This window comes from Amblyomma americanum, chromosome 1 (genome assembly GCF_052857255.1).
Source record: "Amblyomma americanum isolate KBUSLIRL-KWMA chromosome 1, ASM5285725v1, whole genome shotgun sequence".
Classification (NCBI taxonomy): domain Eukaryota; kingdom Metazoa; phylum Arthropoda; class Arachnida; order Ixodida; family Ixodidae; genus Amblyomma; species Amblyomma americanum.
Window position 1 is genome coordinate 344,171,220 of NC_135497.1, and position 20,203 is coordinate 344,191,422.

Below are 20,203 nucleotides of genomic sequence, written 5' to 3' on the forward strand. Positions count from 1 at the left end.
AAACGCGACCACTCTCTCCCACGGCACCCACGGCCCAGCCGTTACCACTTTCCTATCTCTTTCGCACATGCGACGAAGATATGCCGACGAGATGATCCCTAAAGTTGTTTACAGAACACACCGCGAAAGAAGAAGACAGTCGTTACGGGAATAGTGGTTTTCCGGTCACTCGGATAATACTCAGCCCTATCTCGTGCGTTCTCGAAACCTCGTCGACCCCTTGACAACGAAGACATGTAAACACCTGTATATGGTTAGGCTTCTAAAGACGGGCTATGCCCGTAACGGCACGGAGTAAACAAGGACGTCCGCCACACTAAGGGGATGCAGAGACGGGATGGGCCCCTTTGTTGGCGACTTCCGACCCCACTGCTGCGGCCTTCTTTGCGGCCACGAGACCGACCAGTTCGCGGAAAGGTCAGCGAACTCCACAGTACCTTTGCGCAAAGTTCATTTTATACGATAAAGCTTTTTGGTCATTTTTGGGCTAGTTAAAATTTTCGATGTTGTTAAGGCAAGAAACGAACGACTAAGGACAGAACAAGTGTTCACGATCAACTGAAAGAATTTGTTAAGGCACGAAATTAATACAAAATTGAAGAAAGAAAAACAGAATGACATGACATGGGCAGTCCATATCAAGATTGCACTTCTCGCGCCAAAAAAGAAGAGCACATGAAACATCACCACAACTCAAACCCTATTACAAAAATAGTGATTCTCACGAAAGTCAACTCTGTGTAGGGTAACAAAAGTGATCGCACACTCACTCAGGTATCAGCTGCGTTTTTTATTCCAAAAGCCTCCATAATCTCTCGGGCAGTCTTATCTCTGTCTCTACAGAACAAGCGTTTGTTCAGAGAGTAGTGTGCACTTATGACTCTTAGCATTCTTGGTCAGGTGAGGCCATGAACCGCCATCAAGATACCTAGCATGTTCCCGAAGTCGAACGTTCAGACAGCGTGCAGTCTTTCCCGTGTAATGCGGAACACCAGATAAAGGAATGGAGTATACCACCCCGTAAGCACTATAACGAAACGGATCGGAGTGACTCGATCACGCCACACCCGTTTCTTCTCTCCCGCGGTGCATCATGCCTCTTAATGGCAACACAGATTCTGCCAAGTTTTTTTTTCTTTCGTTCGTCCTCATACGCTTGGTGAAGCATCAACATAGATCCTTCACAATTGGCTCACTTTACTACTCTTTTGCAAATTTTAAAATTTTCTATTTGGACTGAATTTGAGCTTCTATGGAGGCCAGTTTGTCTACATGTAGTTGGGGTACACCAGCAACTCTCCCCTTCCGTCAATCGCCATTACGCCTTCACCCGCAGCATATGCGTACGCGCGATGCTTCGTTAGATCTTCCTTGCTCTTGGCTTATCGCCCTTCGTCATCGCCACACTGCTCCAGTTCTGTTAACGCCGCAACTGAAGAACATCTGCATTGCTCACGCATAACATAGTGCCACAATGCATGGCAAAGTATAGCAGGGGTAAGCAGTGGTAGCGCCTGTACTTCGCATTTGATTTACTGTGCAAATCTCCCGTCATTTTGTTTTTTGTTGCGGTCGAATTCGAAGCAACCGACATTTTCGCGTCCCGGTTCAAGTTCAAAGCTATAGTAAATTACCAGCAGCATAGTAAAAGCCTCTTATGTTTCCTTGCAATAAAATAAAACCCACCCAGACAGAGCCTGCGCCGTCATGAATTGCGCCGCCGCAAACAGGAAAGGAAACGCAAGTAATCTTTGTGAAACTTGAAACCAGTGTAACACCAATCACGTTGTAGCCCAGCTATTATTTGCACAATAGAGATAAGATTAACTGCGCCGAAGCCAATTTCGATGGCTGTCGCTCGCGCAAAAAGACTCCCAAAATCCACTCAACTGACCCCGTTTTCTGAAATTCTTCCATTCTCGAGTGCCAGTCAAGGCTGAACACTCGTGTTTCCGACTTGTAACCGTCATGGGAACTCACTCTTCAGGAACATTTAACTCCGAGTTAGTATAAAGGAATCTGACAAAAAGAGGCATCACGCATAAAAAAAGTGATCAAAAATGCTACCCTCCGAAATCTTGCGTATAGAGGGTGCTGTAGGGAAAACTAAGTGCTTTTAAACAAAAAGGACTTTTGGTTTAAAAATATGGCTTTTGCCTCATAGCTTTGCCAGTCCTGGCGGACACCGCAGGTGAATTTTCTTAATTATACCAAGAGAGTTAACAAATTTCTGATAATTTACTTTAAGAACTATTTTGAACTGGTTGCATTTAGAAATTTGCCTCTAATTGTTAATGATAGCCATATCAGTTTCTGGAATTTTCATTACGCGGTAACTTACGGCGCTGTGCCTACAGAAACTTTAGCTACATTCGGCCAAAATAAATGCGCTTTCGAAAAGCATTCAGTCAAAGCAACGTTAATTTCGAACGCACGTAGCCGGAAAAAAAGCTAAATTTCCTCGTGTCACAGCGCCAAGAATACCAGCTTTTCAAAATTTTAAAACCTGGCAAGACAATACTAAATACCAGCTACAAATTCCTATTTGCTACTAGACAGCTAACTCTAAATGTTTAAAAATTAAAAATTAGCAACCAGCTCACTACCAAGACGATTCAAAGGCTTTCCAGTGGCCGCCAACACTGGTAAAAATAAGCTTAAAATGGCACATTTTTACCTCAAAGAGCCTTTTTTGAGAATTAAGTCTTCCCTGAAATACCCTGTATTAAACAATGATCGGTTTTATCAATTAAAATTCATAAGAAATACTACTTCAGGAGAGTGTAGATTACGAATTTTTTTCAGTCAAAAGTCAACGGTCTCTTCAGCTGACAAACAATGATATTCAGTCTGTTTGCAAGAAAAATATAGTGGGCGAAGAGGCGATGATCTTAAGGTAAGAATTATGCTAAAACAAAATTTATATCACGCTGGTGCTTGTTTACTTAAGATTCCTACAGTCGTAACGAAAGTCTACAAAGACGGCGCTTAGTTTAGTTTTAATAATTTATGTTACAATAGCTGTTGACTGAAAATTTCTCAAAAGAACAATTAGAATATCTCTGCAAACGCCCACTCCACAAGGGCAAAACCATTGACTAGTGTCCACGGTGGCCAGTCCAAATGCAGCCGCCACCCTGCGTACAAGAATAAGAAGTTATGGTTGCAGCGACGCTCACTGACTATATACTTGACTTCCAAGCTAGAATCATCGCTGTTCATTGCATCATATTGCGTTCCAGAGGAATTTTAGTTCACAGAGTTTAAAACAGCAGCAAGCCGACGGATACAAATCCGAACACCACGACGCGTTACATATTCAATACATTCAAAAGGTCTCCACAGTTGCTTCTTACCAAATCTAAGCATCACTTGAGCAAGACAGTAGAAACATCAACTTTTTGTATCATGCTAAGAAAGCACCATCAGTTTCTTCCACTTTCTACTTCTCAAAAGTAATCTTAATAAGGAATCAAACAGCTCGGGCTGGGAGTCTGCGAATGTGAGTATCCTATTCATAATGTGATTCGGCTGTTTTGGGCTATGCGATTCATCCGTTGGCAGAGGTGAATGAGGCACCATTGAGCGCAGGGATACTAGCGCGCATGGCTTGAGGCTCACACAAACTACCCATAAGGTACCGAGAAGTTGGACCACAAGCGAGATTGTTCCAACGAAAACATTCAGAAAGAGTGCTTTTTCCTTCATCATGCTCAATTCTCATCCACAAAAAGAAGCACCTGTGTTCGCATACAAGTGCACAGGGTGTGTTTTGCTGGAAAAACCTGTTTCGCAACAGGTACTGTAGGGGACAAAAGTGCCCACACACGATCTGCAACAAATGCATATACCTTTGTTTTCAGCCGGTGGTCGATATAACACTTCTGGAGATGAAACTAGGACTTGGACTCAGCATTGCGTGCTAGAGAATTGAGCCGAACATCAGAGCACATCATACCTATTAGCCAATATTATTAGTTGTGATCTCTGAAGAATTTTGTTCCCAATTGTATACTCTCCTTGAAACCGCGCTTCCGAAGCCCATATTATTACACCAAGACAAATAGGGTTCGTTTTCCACCTGAACCCTTTAAAATGCCTTCCAGAAATCCACAAATCCCTACAGATTTCGGCTGCGACATTGCTCTCGAGTGATTGTTCCTCACCTCAAAGATGATATTGCTACGGACGCTGGGAGGACGACGAAGTGGTTGGTAACGAAGACGACGCTGAGGTGCGCGCTTGTGTGCTGAGAGTCTACTTCAAGTCATCGGTTCCTTGCGTAGCAGGTTACCTCTGCTCTTTCTACTGCTGCTCCTATCCGCCACGCATCATTTGGTGGAGGTTGAAAATTCGATCCCCGACCTCAAGCTGGCTCTCCGTCGTGGCCGCCGTCTCGCCAACATGTCTACCGAGTCCGAGCCATCTCCCTCTCCGTCAACACCGCCAGCGGTCGTCGTCGCCCACCACCGCGAACCGGGCACGTTCTGCGGCACAGACAACGTTGATGTGGACGACTGGCTGGCCCTTTACGAACGCGTCAGCACGCACAACAGGTGGGATCCAACGCTGATGCTCGCTAATGTGATATTTTACCTGACCGGCACCGCGAGAGTGTGGTTCGAAACCCACGAAGATGACTTGACCTCATGGGACATATGTAAGCAGAAGCTCCGCGACCTCTTCGGAAAACCCATCGGCCGCCAACTCGCCGCCAAGAAGGCACTCGCGTCCCGCGTCCAAACTTCCTCCGAGCCATACATAGCCTACATAGAAGACGTCCTCGCCTTGTGCCGTAAAGTTGATAAAGACATGTCCGAAGCAGATCGAGTTGGCCACATACTGAAAGGCATTGCCGATGATGCCTTTAATCTGCTTCTATGCAGACTGTTCCACGGTCGCTTCTGTTCTTGAGGTGTGCCGCCGTTTCGAGCAAGCCAAACACCGGCGCATTTCTCACCGTTTTCACCGGCTGCCGAACACTGCTGCTAGCTCCTCCTGTGAATATCTGCCAACATTGCGGAAGCCTTCCGACCCGGCTAACTTAACCCGTATCGTGCACCGCGAACTGGAGGCGATGACGACCGCTGTTTCTTCCTTGCCACTGCCGGACAACACCTTTGCCCTCATCCAAGCCCTCGTTCGCCAGGAGGTTGCGAACTTGGCCGTCCGTTCTCCTCGCGTCGTGGACAACGCTCATGCCAGCCCGGACCCTCCAGTGATCGCAGCTGCCACTTACAGTCGCAGCTTCTCGCCTCGGTACCGATATCGTAATCCTGCCGAATGGCGTACCTCTGATGACATCCCGATCTGTTTTACCTGCTCTCGCGTCGGACACATCTCCCGTCACTGCCGCAGCCGTTGGTCCCCGCCACCTCACCCCTACTCCTTCGTCGACCGCCGCAACGACTACGGCCCGCACCGCTTCACACCACGACCCGATCCGCTCCCTGACGAGCCCGCTCCGCACGCTCGTGGGTCCAGCCGCTCACCTTCCCCATTAGGCCGCCGCTCCTGTTCTCCTCCCACACGCCGCAGCCCTTCTCCTTCGACCTCCCGTCATTCCTCGGAAAACTAGCCGATGCAGCCCCCGGAGGTGACGCTGCATCATTGACCCGGCCTGAAAATCCTCTCTTGACCCCCGCTGCCAACGTAATCTCTTGAAAGTTCTCGTGGATTGTGTCCCGGTCCTTGCCCTCATTGATACTGGCGCCCAAGTGTCTATCCTGAGCTCTTCTTTGCGTCGCCGTCTGAAGAAAGTTTTAACGCCTGCCGCCATGTCCACGGATCGCGTCGCCGATGGCAGCCCCGCTGCCTTGATTGGAATGTGCACTGCGAGAGTCAGCATTGCCGGGCGTCATATACCCGTTCTGTTCACCGTCCTGACCCGGTGCCCTCAGGACATAATCCTTGGCCTTGACTTTTTAACCGCGCATTCAGCTCTTATTGACTGTTCCTCAGGACTTCCTCGATTGGATCTGCCCCTGTGCAATGACGACTCCACCAGCTCACCTCGCCTTCAATCCACCGAGTTTGCTCGTCTCCCGCCACAAACTGCTGTCTACATCCCTCTGTCGCCTTCTCCTCCCGTCCCTGATGGAGACTACGTCGCCTTCCCTATCACCGCTGTGATTCTGAATCGTAATGTCCTCTTTCCCCACACCATTGTCCACATCACCAACACCTGCACCTGCCTCCCTGTCCTCAACTTCAGCCTGTCCCCTCAGGTACTTCCGACCGGCATTTCCATTGCTGATCTGTCCCCGTTGACCGATTTCACAGTTTCTGTCCTGGCTCCTGACCCAACGACTGCCGTCTCCAATGTCCCTACATCGCAACCCTCCCGTGAGGACTCTATTTCCCGGATGATCGCGGCCGACCTGCCCTCTGCTGATTCTACAGCTCTTCACAGCCTTTCGTCCTCCTACAGTGATATTTTTGACATTGGGTACCGTCCCTTGGGTCAAACCTCTGTTGTCGCCCACCACATTGACACCGACGAAGCCCGCCCTATTCACGGACGGCACTATAGGGTCTCCCTCGCAGAGCGCCGTGTTATTCAGGCAGAGGTGGACAAGATGCTGGCCCGCAACATCATCGATCCTTCGAGTAGTCCTTGGGCGTCCCCTGTCGTGCTTGTTAAAAAGAAAGATCAAACCTGGCGATTCTGCGTCGATTACCGCCATTTGAATGCCGTCACAAAGAAAGACGTCTACCCTTTGCCCCGAATTGACGACGCTCTCGACTGCTTGCACGGCGCCCGTTACTTTTCCTCCATCGATCTTCGCTCAGGGTACTGGCAGATCGCTGTCGATGAACGGGATCGGGATAAAACCGCCTTTGTCACCCCGAACGGCCTGTACCAATTTAAAGTCATGCCTTTCGGCCTGTGCAATGCCCCTGCGACCTTCGAGCGCATGATGGACTCCCTCCTGTGCGGTTTTAAGTGGACGACATGCCTCTTCTATTTAGATGACGTGATTGTTTTTTCGTCCACATTCCAAAGCCACCTGCATCGCCTTTCAGCCATCCTTGCCGTCTTCCGCCGCGCTGGTCTTCAGCTGAACTCGAAGAAATGTACCTTCGGCCGCCGTCAGCTCAAGGTCCTTGGCCACTTGGTCAATTCTGCTGGGATACAACCCGACCCTGACAAAGTCCGCGCCGTGCGTTCATTTCCTACTCCGTGCTCCTCCGGTAATGTGCGCAGATTTCTCGGCCTATGTTCCTATTTCCGCCGGTTCATCCAGAACTTTGCGGAAATAGCCCGACCTCTTACCACGCTCCTCAAGAAGGACATCCCGTTCTCTTGGGGACCCCCCCAAGCTGACCCCTTCAGAGCCCTTATCAGTGCCCTAACTGCTCCACCTGTGTTGGCGCACTTTGATCCTTCAGCCCCTACGGAACTTCGGACCGATGCGAGCGGCCATGGCATTGGTGCCCTACTTGCTCAGCGGCAACGCAACAAGCTTCACGTTATTGCGTACGCCAGCCGTCTCATTTCTGTGTCAGAGCGCAACTATTCTATCACCGAGCGGGAATGCCTCGCTCTGGTTTGGGCTATTGCAAAATTCCGCCCTTACTTGTTTGGGCACCCTTTCTCTGTTATCACGGATCACCACGCCTTATGCTGGCTTTCTTCGCTCAAAGACCCTACTGGCCGGCTGGGGCGCTGGGCTCTTCGCCTTCAAGAGTACACATTTTGTGTCGTCCACAAGTCCGGCCGCTTGCACCAGGACGCGGATTGCTTGTCCCGTTACCCTGTCGATCCGCCTTCCTCCAACGAATGCGAGGCTGACGCCTGCGTCTTATCCATCTCGGCCTTACGCAACATTGCGCAAGAACAGCGCTTGGATTCTTCGCTACGTTCCCTCATCGACCGCCTCACTGCCAACCGCTGTGATGCGTCCCTCGCCCAGTTTGTGCTCCTTGAGAACGTCCTCTACCGGCGCAATATGCGGCCTGACGGCGCTGACCTCTTGCTCGTGGTCCCTCAACACCTGCGCAGCAGCGTCCTTGAACAGCTTCATGACGTTCCCACGGCCGGTCATCTTGGAGTCTCCCGCACCTACGACAGCGTGCGCCGCCGCTTCTTTTGGCCGGTCTATACTGTTCTGTCCGCCGTTATATGGCCGCTTGCGAACTGTGCCAACGGCGGAAGACGCCCTCGGTTCTCCCTCCCGGGAACCTTCAGCCGATTCCCATCCACGGAGACCCGTTTTCCCGTGTCGGCCTCGACCTCCTCGGCCTTTTTCCGGTGCCTTCTATGGGAAACAAATGGATCGCGGTCGCGACGGACTACTCCACGCGCTACGCTATTACTCGAGCAATCCCAACCAGCTGCACAACTGATGTCGCTGACTTTCTCCTGCACGACGTCATACTCCACCACGGTGCTCCCCGTCACCTGCTCACCGATCGCGGTCGCTGCTTTCTTTCCAAAGTGGTCGCCGAACTCCTCCGCTCCTGCTCCGTCCGTCATCAATTCGCCACGGCCTACCATCCGCAGACGAACGGCCTCACTGAACGTTTGAACCGTACCCTCACCTACATGATTTCCATGTACGTCTCCGACCATCACCACGACTGGGATATTAGCCTCCCATTTGTTACATTCGCCTACAATTCTACGCGTCACGATACAGCCGGTTTCTCCCCTTTTTACCTTCTCTTTGGCCGCGATCCTTTGCTGCCCTTCGACAGCGTACTGCCCGCCACCGCCTACACGAGTCCTTACGCTCGGGACGCCATCGCTCGCACCGACGCTGCCCATCTTGTCGCCCGCCAGCGGCTGTCGGCCTCCCAAGTCAATCAGAAACGACGTCATGACTGTCGCCGTCGTGAAGTCACCTACTCTCCTGGCTCCCTTGTGTTACTCTGGATCCCTTCCCGCCGTGTGGGCCTTTGCGAAAAACTGCCCCCCCCTATATACAGGCCCTTATCGGGTCGTACGTCCGGTGACCGCGGTGACGTACGAGATCACCCCGCTACATCCGCCATCTCCGGCCGCTGCACCCCGCACCGACATCGTCCATGTGTCCCGCCTCAAACCTTACAACTCGCCGTCTAGCTGGCCTGTGTAGTGCGCACCGGGACGGTGCTTTTGCCGCGAGGGGGGGGTCATGCTACGGACCCTGGGAGGACGACGAAGTGGTTGGTAACGAAGACGACGCTGAGGTGCGCGCTTGTGTGCTGAGAGTCTACTTCAAGCCATCGGTTCCTTGCGAAGCAGGTTACCTCTGCTCTTTCTACTGCTGCTTCTAGCCGCCACGTATCAATATCATGCCTAATAAAATTATTAAATATGACATTGCCTAGCTAAGTCACTGAGGAGATTAATTGCTAAACAAGGTCAATGAATTGGAGAGGCAGAGTGGAACTGTGAATATGAAAATTAACTATGCAGTTAATATCCTGAGTCACGTAGCAAGGCAATGTCAAACAGGTCAACGAATTGGACAGGCAGAGCGGCACTGTAGATATAAAAATTAACTACGCAGCAAACCAAACTTATGTTACACAGTCTCGGAGGCCAACAGCAATTTACATTTTGCCGCCCGGTGCTCGAAGAGGTAATAGAATACTTCAACTTAGCGAAGGCATTGACCGCTGATGCGGATAACGGGTGTAGAAAAAAGCACATTAGACAGGTTCTCTCAGATCATGAACGACAGTTTACCAATATCCCTGTCGAGAAAACATAACAGCTGCATGTTACCGCTACTCACCAAAGGGGCAGGAAAGAGGAGGCTAGCGAAAACGGTTCAATATTATGGGATTAATACTATTGGTTCAATATTCTGCCTAAATGGTTTCAAAGCCTAAGTTTCACCCACATTCACTGATATATCTAAATGTTTCGCGACTACCAAGCGAGGCAATCGCAATTTAGGAGCTACATACGGCAGAGACATAGCGCCCGTCGCTTGCCACGAACGCCTCCCGATGGCTGACTCCATGGTTTTGTTTGAAAGCTGTTCTCCTTCCCCACTACCTGCCATTACTCAATACTGTGAAAAACGTATTGAACGGCCGCATTCCACTGTTTTTAGGCCTCTACAACTACTTTCGAAGGGTTGTCGCGTGCACTTGAAACCAGATTTTTTCTGCTTTCTGTTTTTTACGACATGATAAGGCTTACAGAAATTTTATTGTTTTTATGGTGCAATTTCAGAAATGTTATGCCCTTGAGTTGAGAAAGAACTAAACTATGGAGCTATGCTAGTTTTATTTGGCTGAGTGACACAATTCATATTTTGTGGACCATATTGTCACCTCACTACACTTCATAGTTATTGTGCTTGGACGAAACTTAACCCCTTTTTTGATGATATATTTCACCAACAATATAATTATGACAACTCAGAGTGCAGGTCTTCGGCAACAGCCCTATTTTAGTCAAAACCAAAATTATAGAAAGTGTCTTAACGACCCATACAAAATTTACTAATTAGGCTGCAGTTGTTTTCCTATATTATGGAAGTAATTGAGATATAGTGAAGCTAATTGGATTCTTCAGAACAGAAAAATAAACACATCTGCACACCTAATATTATTGTGACATATGTAATAATAAAAATAATCATATCGAGACCCGCGTCTCCTATTAACATAAGGACAGCGCTGCCAGCTATTGAATGAAAAATGATAAGTGTAACCTTAAGAGACAGGAGTAGGGCAGAGTGGGTCAGGGAGCAATCAAGGGTTAATGCAATCCTACGCGAAAGCAACAGAGAGAAATAAGGTTAGGCAGTGTAAGTAATGCGACGGCAAGATATGCGATGGTCCTGAGTGCCAACCGACTGGATTCGATGGGAACGAATGGCTAGCAGGAGGTGGTAGATAATTAGGCGGCCGGATAAGATTAAGAAGTTTGAGAGGATACGGTGGTCGCCATTAGCACAGGACAGGGTCAACTGGAGAGATATCGGAGAGGCCTTTTTCCTGCACTGGGCGTAGTCAGGCTGATAATAATGATGATGGGATATGTCGCTCGAGTCGGGCCTGGCACACACGAAGCAGTTATTCATCCACTCAGTTTTGACCCCAGTCTTGATTAGAGACATAGACAGACCATATTTCACGAAACTGGGGTTAACCTCCTTTCTGCGGGGATCGCTTGACGGATGGCCCTATCCCCTGACATTACAGTGGGAGAACTGAGCGCGCGTGGAAATTAGTATGTGAATAAAAGTAGATTTAGTTCTAAATGCTAAAACCAAGCACAAGCAGAGAACGTCACACTGGATCCCGCAGCACAGACCTTATATATTTGTGCGGTCCTCACTCTATCTCGTTGCCGCTATATAAGATGAAAGAAATAGTGTGGGCGAATATGGCATGAGCTGTCCGCACACGTTTAGAGGCGGAGAGCATTCCTTTCGATGCTAAAGACCCGAAAACGCCTCGCTTTTGCACAGTGGCTAAACACTTGCATTCGTAATGGCGCAAGCAGACGGCAGTCTTTATACGGTAAGGTACAATCAAGAAAGGTGCTTTTTCTATTCGCTGGGGCTGAATTTCACGCAACTAACGTTTTGATATACCAGGCATGCCGCCTCGACATGAGGGATTGGACACAGGCATGGACGCAGGAAAGAACGATTAATCTTTGAGTATGTTTCGGCGTGCAACGCCGGACAGTATATCTGGTGTAAAATTCTATGCAGATTTTTGTTGCAGAATTTATAAAATATACTTAGACGTGCTCTGTGCATTTGGCCTGTGCAGCAAGGCGAGCATCATATGCGGTTACAAATTAAAATTAAAAGACCTATAATTCATTACAACCACAAATGAATAATTACCTTTTATCAGTTTTTTTTATTTATTGCGCAAGATTATGTTGGCAAATTGAAGCACCTCAACACGCGAAAGTGTGCTCAGTTTTAAAATGTTTGTGTCGGCATTGTAGTCCGACACATCGGACGAAAAAAGCACGCTTTTTATATTCACTATTTTGGGTTTTCCTTGTTAATCAGTGAAGAACTAGCCACGATTCAATGTTAAAAGCAAAAAATGCTGATGCCGTCATTTTAACTATCGCTTGGAAGAATTGGACGTTTCCGTGATGACACCACACACAAAGACGCCATTTGATAAATGTGCGAGATACGGCCAACTTAACTAAAAATGGAATATATCTTTCTTTCGTTCCATACCTAGAACGCCGTCGTGCATTCGCAAATAAAAAAAATGGGTCTCACCTTCGTTTTGAAATCTGCAATTACAGAAAAATCGTTTGCCCTGAAAAAATTCAGAAGCTTAATAGTCATTTCCAGTTTATCAAAGCTATTTTTCTTCTTTTGACCCTTGTGGCATCGATTGATACTAAAACACACAGGTTCAACCCCATCCTTTTAAATTGATGAAAATAACATTCATTTTTTTCTAGGATTCTTTTTTTCTATGATAGGCATCTCATTTCTCGCATTTCCACTCAGCTAGGCGGTCTAAGGAAGAAGAAGCAGCAACACTGTATGCGTGTATAAATAGGCCGTGGTACAGCAAATTTGTAAATTCGCAGCAAATTTGTAGATCCACCGTCAAGGGGTTTGTAGGCTGTCCTCTGCAATCTCCCATATATTGTTCAACTCAACGGGGGTCTGAGTACAAGCATACATAAGACTTCACTCACGCTGCCGCACAGCAGAACTCGCAGCAGCTCAGATGGGAACCGCCGCTTCTTAGCTTCTGCGGCCGGACGCCCCCAGAGATGGAGTGGTCCAAGCATCGTGACATTGAGAGGAGCCACCGCTCCCCAGGTTCGCAAGGCGACCGTGGCCACTCCGCAGGGTGTAGATGCTTGAAGCGCAATTTCCCAAACCCCGAACGATGTCTGCCTCAGACAGGCAATGAAACAAGACGTTCATCGACAGTAAACAAAACAAAATACGCTGCTACCAAAACAAAGGTGGGCCTCATCATCGTAGTTGATCTCTGTAGTAATCGGTGCGCAAGTTTGCTCATGCAGGAGTCATGTTCTCAACACAGCATTCGGTGGATTTTGTTACCTCTTCACTGGGTGTGTAGTCTTCACTGTGAATGTACATAAACTTGCCTCCCCTTATTTTTGAGATGGTTGTTAAACAACAGAACCTTGCATATCGTGGTCATGGCAATATTAGACACAAACAGTTCTTCGGATCCGATCCTGGTGATAATTATCATGAGGGCTTGAGAACACACAAAGAAAATGTTTCCATGAAACTGTCAAACGTAACACCTGCAGCACGCAGTGCAAAGTGCTGCTCTCGTGTTAAACTTTGGCGTGTTTTCTCAGGAAAGAAAGCATAGACAGTGCTGATGCTATCGCTGCCACTTCGACTTTATTTGTCTGCTTAACAGAAAAGAGTGACGCGACAATTCCGCCCGAATGAGCGCGCTTCGTACAGGGTATTCAGGTGAAATCTGAGCCAACTGCTCCAATCTGCACGCCCAACGTTCGGGAAGCGCTCTCGCCGAAAGCTAGGGCGTGAGGGCTTTCGAGACGAAGAAAAAACAAATTACCTCAAGTGGCACGGACCCTGCCGGTGGAAAATTTATTTTACCTAATTTAATTCATACTGCAGGTCATATTAGAGATACAAACCGAAAAATACAGAAGTACGTAATACTGATTAGGGCAATGCGTAAAAATGAACAGCTAATAGGAGCATACAGCATCAGTGTGCGCTTACGCCAATTTTTCAGCGCATATCAGTCTCTTACGGCACACGGCAGGAAGGATATTTTAAATGCGTCAGTTCGAGCAAATTACGCGGATAGTGTTCCAGGATAATGGTGATGCGTGAAGTATAGAGCGAAAAAATAAAAAGGGTGCGAAATCAAGCGACGATTTTTAATTTATTGACAAGGAAACATATTCCTAAGGAATATTTTCTCCTTCCCTAAAGGTGTGGACATAGTGAGACTTAGCTCAAATGACGATTCCAGCAGCGAAAATTTCAAAAAAATTTATTTCGCGAGTGTTCTTTCAATTATTAAGAGTTTGTCATGTGAGTTTAGTATGTGAATTAAGCAAGCCACATCCATACTTGAGGATAGGCCTAGATAGGCGCATAGACGAGCAGTTTAAGCACATTTTCTTGACACTAACGCCTGATAAATTTTGTTCTTGTGTTTGTATTTTTGTGTTCTTGATGTATGTTACTTATTGCTTATTTTTATTGTATCTTGTGTTTTTGACTGCCATGAAGTGTTCTGTACTGGTGCAGATACTTTTTCTGGATGGTGTTGAAAGGCTCTTTTATAGGCATTTTGTTTAAGCTTAAGGGTATTTAACGAAATCTGTTTCTTTTTGAAGCTAAATATGTTTTGTTTTCAAACTGCTGCCGAATTGTACATGAGGGGGCTGGGCGTCGTCAAGCCGCAATGACGCGGCTTTTACCCGCCACCCCCTCTTTCTCCTTGAGAGCGAAAATAAAGATTTAATTTGATTTGATTTGATAACGAATGCTACGGCAGAAATTTCACCGTGAAGCGGCCTCAACTAATAAAGGAACAGAAGAAAATTCTGCTCTAGGTAAGAATCGTACCCAGGGCTCGGAAATGCTCACAAAGGGACGTCTCCACACCGACATGACTGCTCGCCTTTTGGATCAGAAGGCGCGTCTATTGAAGACACAGATGCCTAAGATACGTATCTTCATAATATGTACTGAAGCGTGGATGAATAATTTAATAATCAATATGTACATTCTAGACGATCCCATTAAACGAGTAGCCAAATACGTTTGGGGTTAATTTCCTTGGTGCACGGCGAGCAGTCGTAGCGCCATCATGTGGTAACCACTGAAGCCCCAACACGCAAAGTACAGCCATGGTTGCAGATAGCGCGTCTATAGAATGCAAAGACGTCTTAGAGACGTATCTACGAGTTAGGTACTGAGGCGCTCATGACTAATTTAATTAGTACTTTGTCCATTGCACCTGTCCCAATTAAGCGAGTAGCGAAATTGTCTGGAACACACTCAACGTTAGAGACGCCAAGCCGCGTCTTGTTACCCCATACACCACCGAGCCACAGAGAACACCCTCCAAGATATTCATCTTCCTAAATTCAAATGTTACAGTTGTCGCGGTGTATGAAGCATGAACAATTCTCCTTCATCCTTCGACTTGTATCATACACGTGTGCTATGGTTGATTGCTTCTTTCTGCGGTTCACAGAACTCTGGGGGGTTTCCAAGCATATTCTAATCCGTGCCTTTGCAAGAGGGCACTCCATGTTTGCGTACCCAACGTAGGACCATCTCACCAATGGCACGTGAAAAATTTACCTGACAGCAAAATGGGTTACAAGCTAAAATGTCAGCCATCTGTTAAAACGCTTGCAATAGAATGAGGCCATAGGGTCAAAAATATTTTAATTTTTTTCTCGAAACACAATTCAGGCTTATGAACATGGAGTGAATCAGCGAGGTAATTTTTTCTCAACAAGGCACTTCCTTCCGCGCCAAAAAAACTTCTCAGCTCTGTGCGCAGCAAACACCCTGCTTGTATGGCTTTGTGCATCACCTAGACAATTTCCACTCACATATATCTGTACGTTCTTGGTGCGACGGTAATAGCTATAACTAGCCCACTCTGAAGTCCTCAAATGTTTTGTCTGGTATGCGTGCTTTACTGCCGCGAAGCTTCGGCTTAAATATGTGAGAGATAGTAATGAAGGGCTCCCGTTTAATTTCGACCACCAGGGGTTTCTTAACGTGCATCATCATCGCTACCACACCGACTTTTTCGCTCGTCAACATTTCGTCTCCCTCTTCTTTCCTCCCCCTTTCCCAGCGCAGACAGGCATGCCAGCATCATGTTTTCGCCGGCGGATCTTTCCGAATATTCCTTCATTAAAATTAACTTTCTCTCTCAATGGAAGGAAGTGCGACGATCTGGTCGTTGAGCGAGAACTTTTCCGCGCAAAAATTATGGAACGCCTAATATTTGGGGGCCAAAATTTTTCAGCAATTGCAGGATGCAACTGAAGCAGCTCCTCCAATGATTGCTCATCAATTCTTTCCCGGCGCTAGTAACCCGCTTTGCAGGCCATGCTGCCAAAACCTGGTTGTAGGGTAGTATTCTGCGCGGTCACGAACATTAACCACAGTCGAGAAGGAAAATGCGCATTTCCCGAGAATTACCTGTCATCCCTGTACTTGAGCACAAATAGGCCAGGAAATAAATCACCGTGTTGGGCGCTGGGAACCCGGCTGACCGGTCTTCCAGGCAGGAAGCTCCTCCGTTTGGGAAGTCGCCGAGGCATCGGCTGCCCTCAGCCTGGAGAGCGGTGGTGAAGGCAGTCGCTTCAGCAAAGTCCCGAGAACGTCTGCCGGGAGTTCCGAACTAAGGCGACGATCGGCGAGGAGAAGTCGAAGACTCGCTGCCGCCAATAAGAACACCTAGCAAGGTACGGTGTTTCCGCATTTCTTTCTCCTCAGGCGGAAACTGCTGATCCGATGGTGGTAGTTTAACACCGACGCAAGGGAGAAAGCGCGTGTCCGTGGAGCCAAAAAGTTGAGCCAGGGTGCAGTTGACACTCCTCGGGAGATCAAAGCTGGGGTAACCACGTTTCCTGCAGAGAAAGTGCATCGTCATTGTTCCTCTACGAATCCTTCGATGGCTGGAAGTGCAAACCGGAATAGAACGAAAATCTTCTTCTTCTTCTTCTTCTGCTTCTTCTTCTTCTCCTCAAGTAATATGGCACATACCCACGTGGGGGGGATTGGCCAAGGTATAGAGTAGAATGCCAATGAAGCATTTGCGCGGGGAAGGAAACGTCAGAAGACTGAATCAAGATAAAAAAAATAGAAAAATAAAATGAATTCAAGAGGTACGAGTCATCCGGAATAGAATCAATCTAGACTTTTTTGGACATGCGAAATAATTTTGTATATAGCTAACAAGATGATCGATTAGTTGCACTTATGTAATCGTGAAGGTAGCCGCAAACACTGCTTAACGGGAATCCCTTGGCGCTCGCACCGAACGATAGAAGAACTGTAAGAGACAGAGGCAGTCCTAGTCTCGAAAGAGGAACCTCCAGATATTGCTTTCTCTGAACCGCGAACCGCAGGCAAGAGAGGAGAAAATGATCGATTGATTCAACTTGCCCACATGATACACAAAGGGTTGTCGCAGCGAACCCGCACCTGCATAAGTACAAGTTTAAGTGAGGGATTCTACATCGCAGGAGCGTCATGGACACTTCACAAAGCCTTGACTTACACCACCGGATAATCCATGGGTACTTTAGGTGTTGAAAGTCCACGGTATTGAGCAACGGATCACTCAAAGTGGCTGAAATATGTTGGAACCGCTAGAAATGTGAAGCTGCTAACAGAATGAGGTGAGGGACGGGATATATTACAGGTGCGCTGAGAGCTGACCTTGCCAATATATCAGCCACCTCTTTAAAATAGACGCCTGAATGTCCAGGTACCCAGACCAAACGGATCTCGCGCACTGTGCACGGAACAAAAAACCTAAGTGAACGAGTCAAGAAAGATTTTTCCGAATTTTGCAGAAAGACAATAACTGAAAGGCAGTCTGTAAGAATAATAACCCGTGCGACATGTCTGGGAATTTTAAGAAGAGCCAAACCAATGGCCAAAAACTCTGCGAAGAATATAGGAGTATAATCAGGGATACGAACGGAGTAGCTCCAAGCTAGATCCTGCGAATATATGCCAATCGCCGCCTTCTTACAGCTGCCGGAGGCATCTGTGGAGAGAACAGTATGATGTGGAAAATTCTGTAGGTGTTCAGAAAGAAGACCATTTAGGGTATGTGCGGGCATATGCTTCGCATGGGACGGGAAAATAAAGTCGTAATAGAAGGCGGGTTCAGCCTGCGTGACAGCAACTCGTTGCAAGGAGATCAGATCAACGTGAAGCGGAGCTAACAGATTCTGCGTGAACCTAACTTGCGCAAGCTGATAACGTGGCCAGTGATTAGTTAAAAAAAGGTATGGTTGGGATACAAAAATTGGAATACTAACGCCTGGGGCCGGGTCAAAAGACTTGAGGAAAGTACGCACTGTTACAAGTTGGAAGCGGGAATAGAGGTTGGGGATACGGGCTTCCAGAAAAAGGACAGCGTTGGAAGCTGATTTTGGGAGCCCGAGGCATAGCCGTAGGGCACGCCTTTCCAATAAGGCTAATGGCTGCAGCTTGTAGTTCGCGCTACCAGAGAACAAGGGGCAACCAAATTCCAGAATCGGTCTCATATAAGCCTTATAGACCAACAGCAGCGTGTCACGACGCATGCCAAACTTTTTATTGCCAACTCGGGTCAAACGGCCCAGTGCACGTTCCCCTTAATAACATTATTCTTAATATGGTGTCGCCAGTCCAAATTTTGGTCATAAGTAACACCTAGGTATTAACCGACTCCACCTGCGGAATTGGAGTGGAGCGGTAGGCTAGCGAGATGTACATAGGAGCGTCGGGTGGAAATACCAGCACGCCACATTTGCTGACATTAGGTGATAAATTGATTTGGTCCAACCAGACTTCAAGAGCATTCAGATATGCCTACAAATACCCGTAGAGGACATGAATATCCTTTGCTGATGCGAAAAAAGCTATATCATCTGCGTATACATAAGCTGTAACGTTAGGATGAATGGGGATGTCCCGAACTAATATGTTGAAAAGCAGCGGAGACAGAACAGAGCCTTGCGGCACACCTCTTGATTGACCATAGGTATTAGAACAAAAAGATCCGCCTGTACAGAAGAAAAATCTATCTTTTAGAAATTCACAAATACAGGCGTAAAGGTAATGCGGTGGTTGTAGTTGAGCAAGATTGTTAATGAGGACTGTGTGCTCCACGCTGTCATAGGCCTTCGCAACGTCAGGCGTCACCAAGGCCGAAACTTCTCTCTGGCGCATTGAGAGTCGTATTCGGCTCTCGAGATCCACATGCGCGGACCATATGGAACAACCGCGACGAAAGCCAATCTGTGCGGGGTGAGGCCGTTAATATGATGAACATGCTTTGTGAGGTGACTGTGTACTACTCTTTCTATTAGCTTTACTAAACTTGAGGTTAAAGCAATCGCCCGAATATTGTCTAATTGAAATCCATTGTCTGCATTTTTTAAAAGTAAAATTATTTTCGCAATTTTCCAACTGTGAGGAATCCAAGAGGTTTCCAATGACGCATTTACAATATCTAGAAGGTGAGTTGGAAAGTCGTGCGCTAAAATCTTTAACATGCCCACAGTAATCCCGTCAAATCCCGGAGCAACACAGTGCATCGAGGAAACAATTTGCAGGAGCTCCGACACGCCGACCTCAGGATAGTCCGAGCTGGGGGTGAGAGTGTGCAAAGGTTCTGCTTTCTGTACCTGGAAACGTAAGGCCAGCCCCTGCGCGATGCGTTCAAGATTTTGCTTAGCCTCATGCGGAGACATTACCATTGACCTTATGCGATTGGAGGCCGGAGAGCTGTTATTCTGCGCCATGAATCTATAGAGAGCCTTCTTATTTTGGGTATTAAGAGATACGTGTTTAAATTTTGATTATATTCCTCCTTTGCCTTTTTAACAGTTCTTTTGAAACATGCAGAGAACTTATAATTTATCCAATTAGCTGGGCTCTGATTATAGGAAAGGCTTTTCCAGGCTGCTTTTCTACGACGATAAGCTTTCTCACACTCCTCCGTCCACCAAGGAGACGGCTGTCTGGCAGGAGCAGTAGTACACACCGAGAATACAGAGCTCTCAGTAGCATCTTGCAGAAAGGTAATTGTCCGCTGAGCTCTTTGTGCTCGACCTGAGCTAACTATGGAGGGGAGTGAGGCAGATATCAATTGTTTGTACATAATGTGGTTTACAAATTTCATGGTTGCACCACCTTTTCTGATATGCGAGGATATATTAGAAAAGGTTATTGGAAAGTGGTCACTAGATGTACCTGAGTCTTCAGCTGACCATGAAGATACGCCAACCCCACGAGATGCTAATGTTAAATCTATGATTGAACGGGATCCTCCTCGCATAAAGGTTACTGCTCCGGAATTACAGCAGCGCACTGCATTCATTGACATCCAGGACCACAGAAGCTGGCCGCAGGAGTCAGAGCGACTATCCCAGACACAGTGGTGCGAATTAAAATCTCCTGCGATGACTGTGCTGTTTGCGCCGCTCAGTAAGGTATCCAAACAGTCTGTCCTGTGAACCCCGATTGGGAAGTAGACGTTAGCA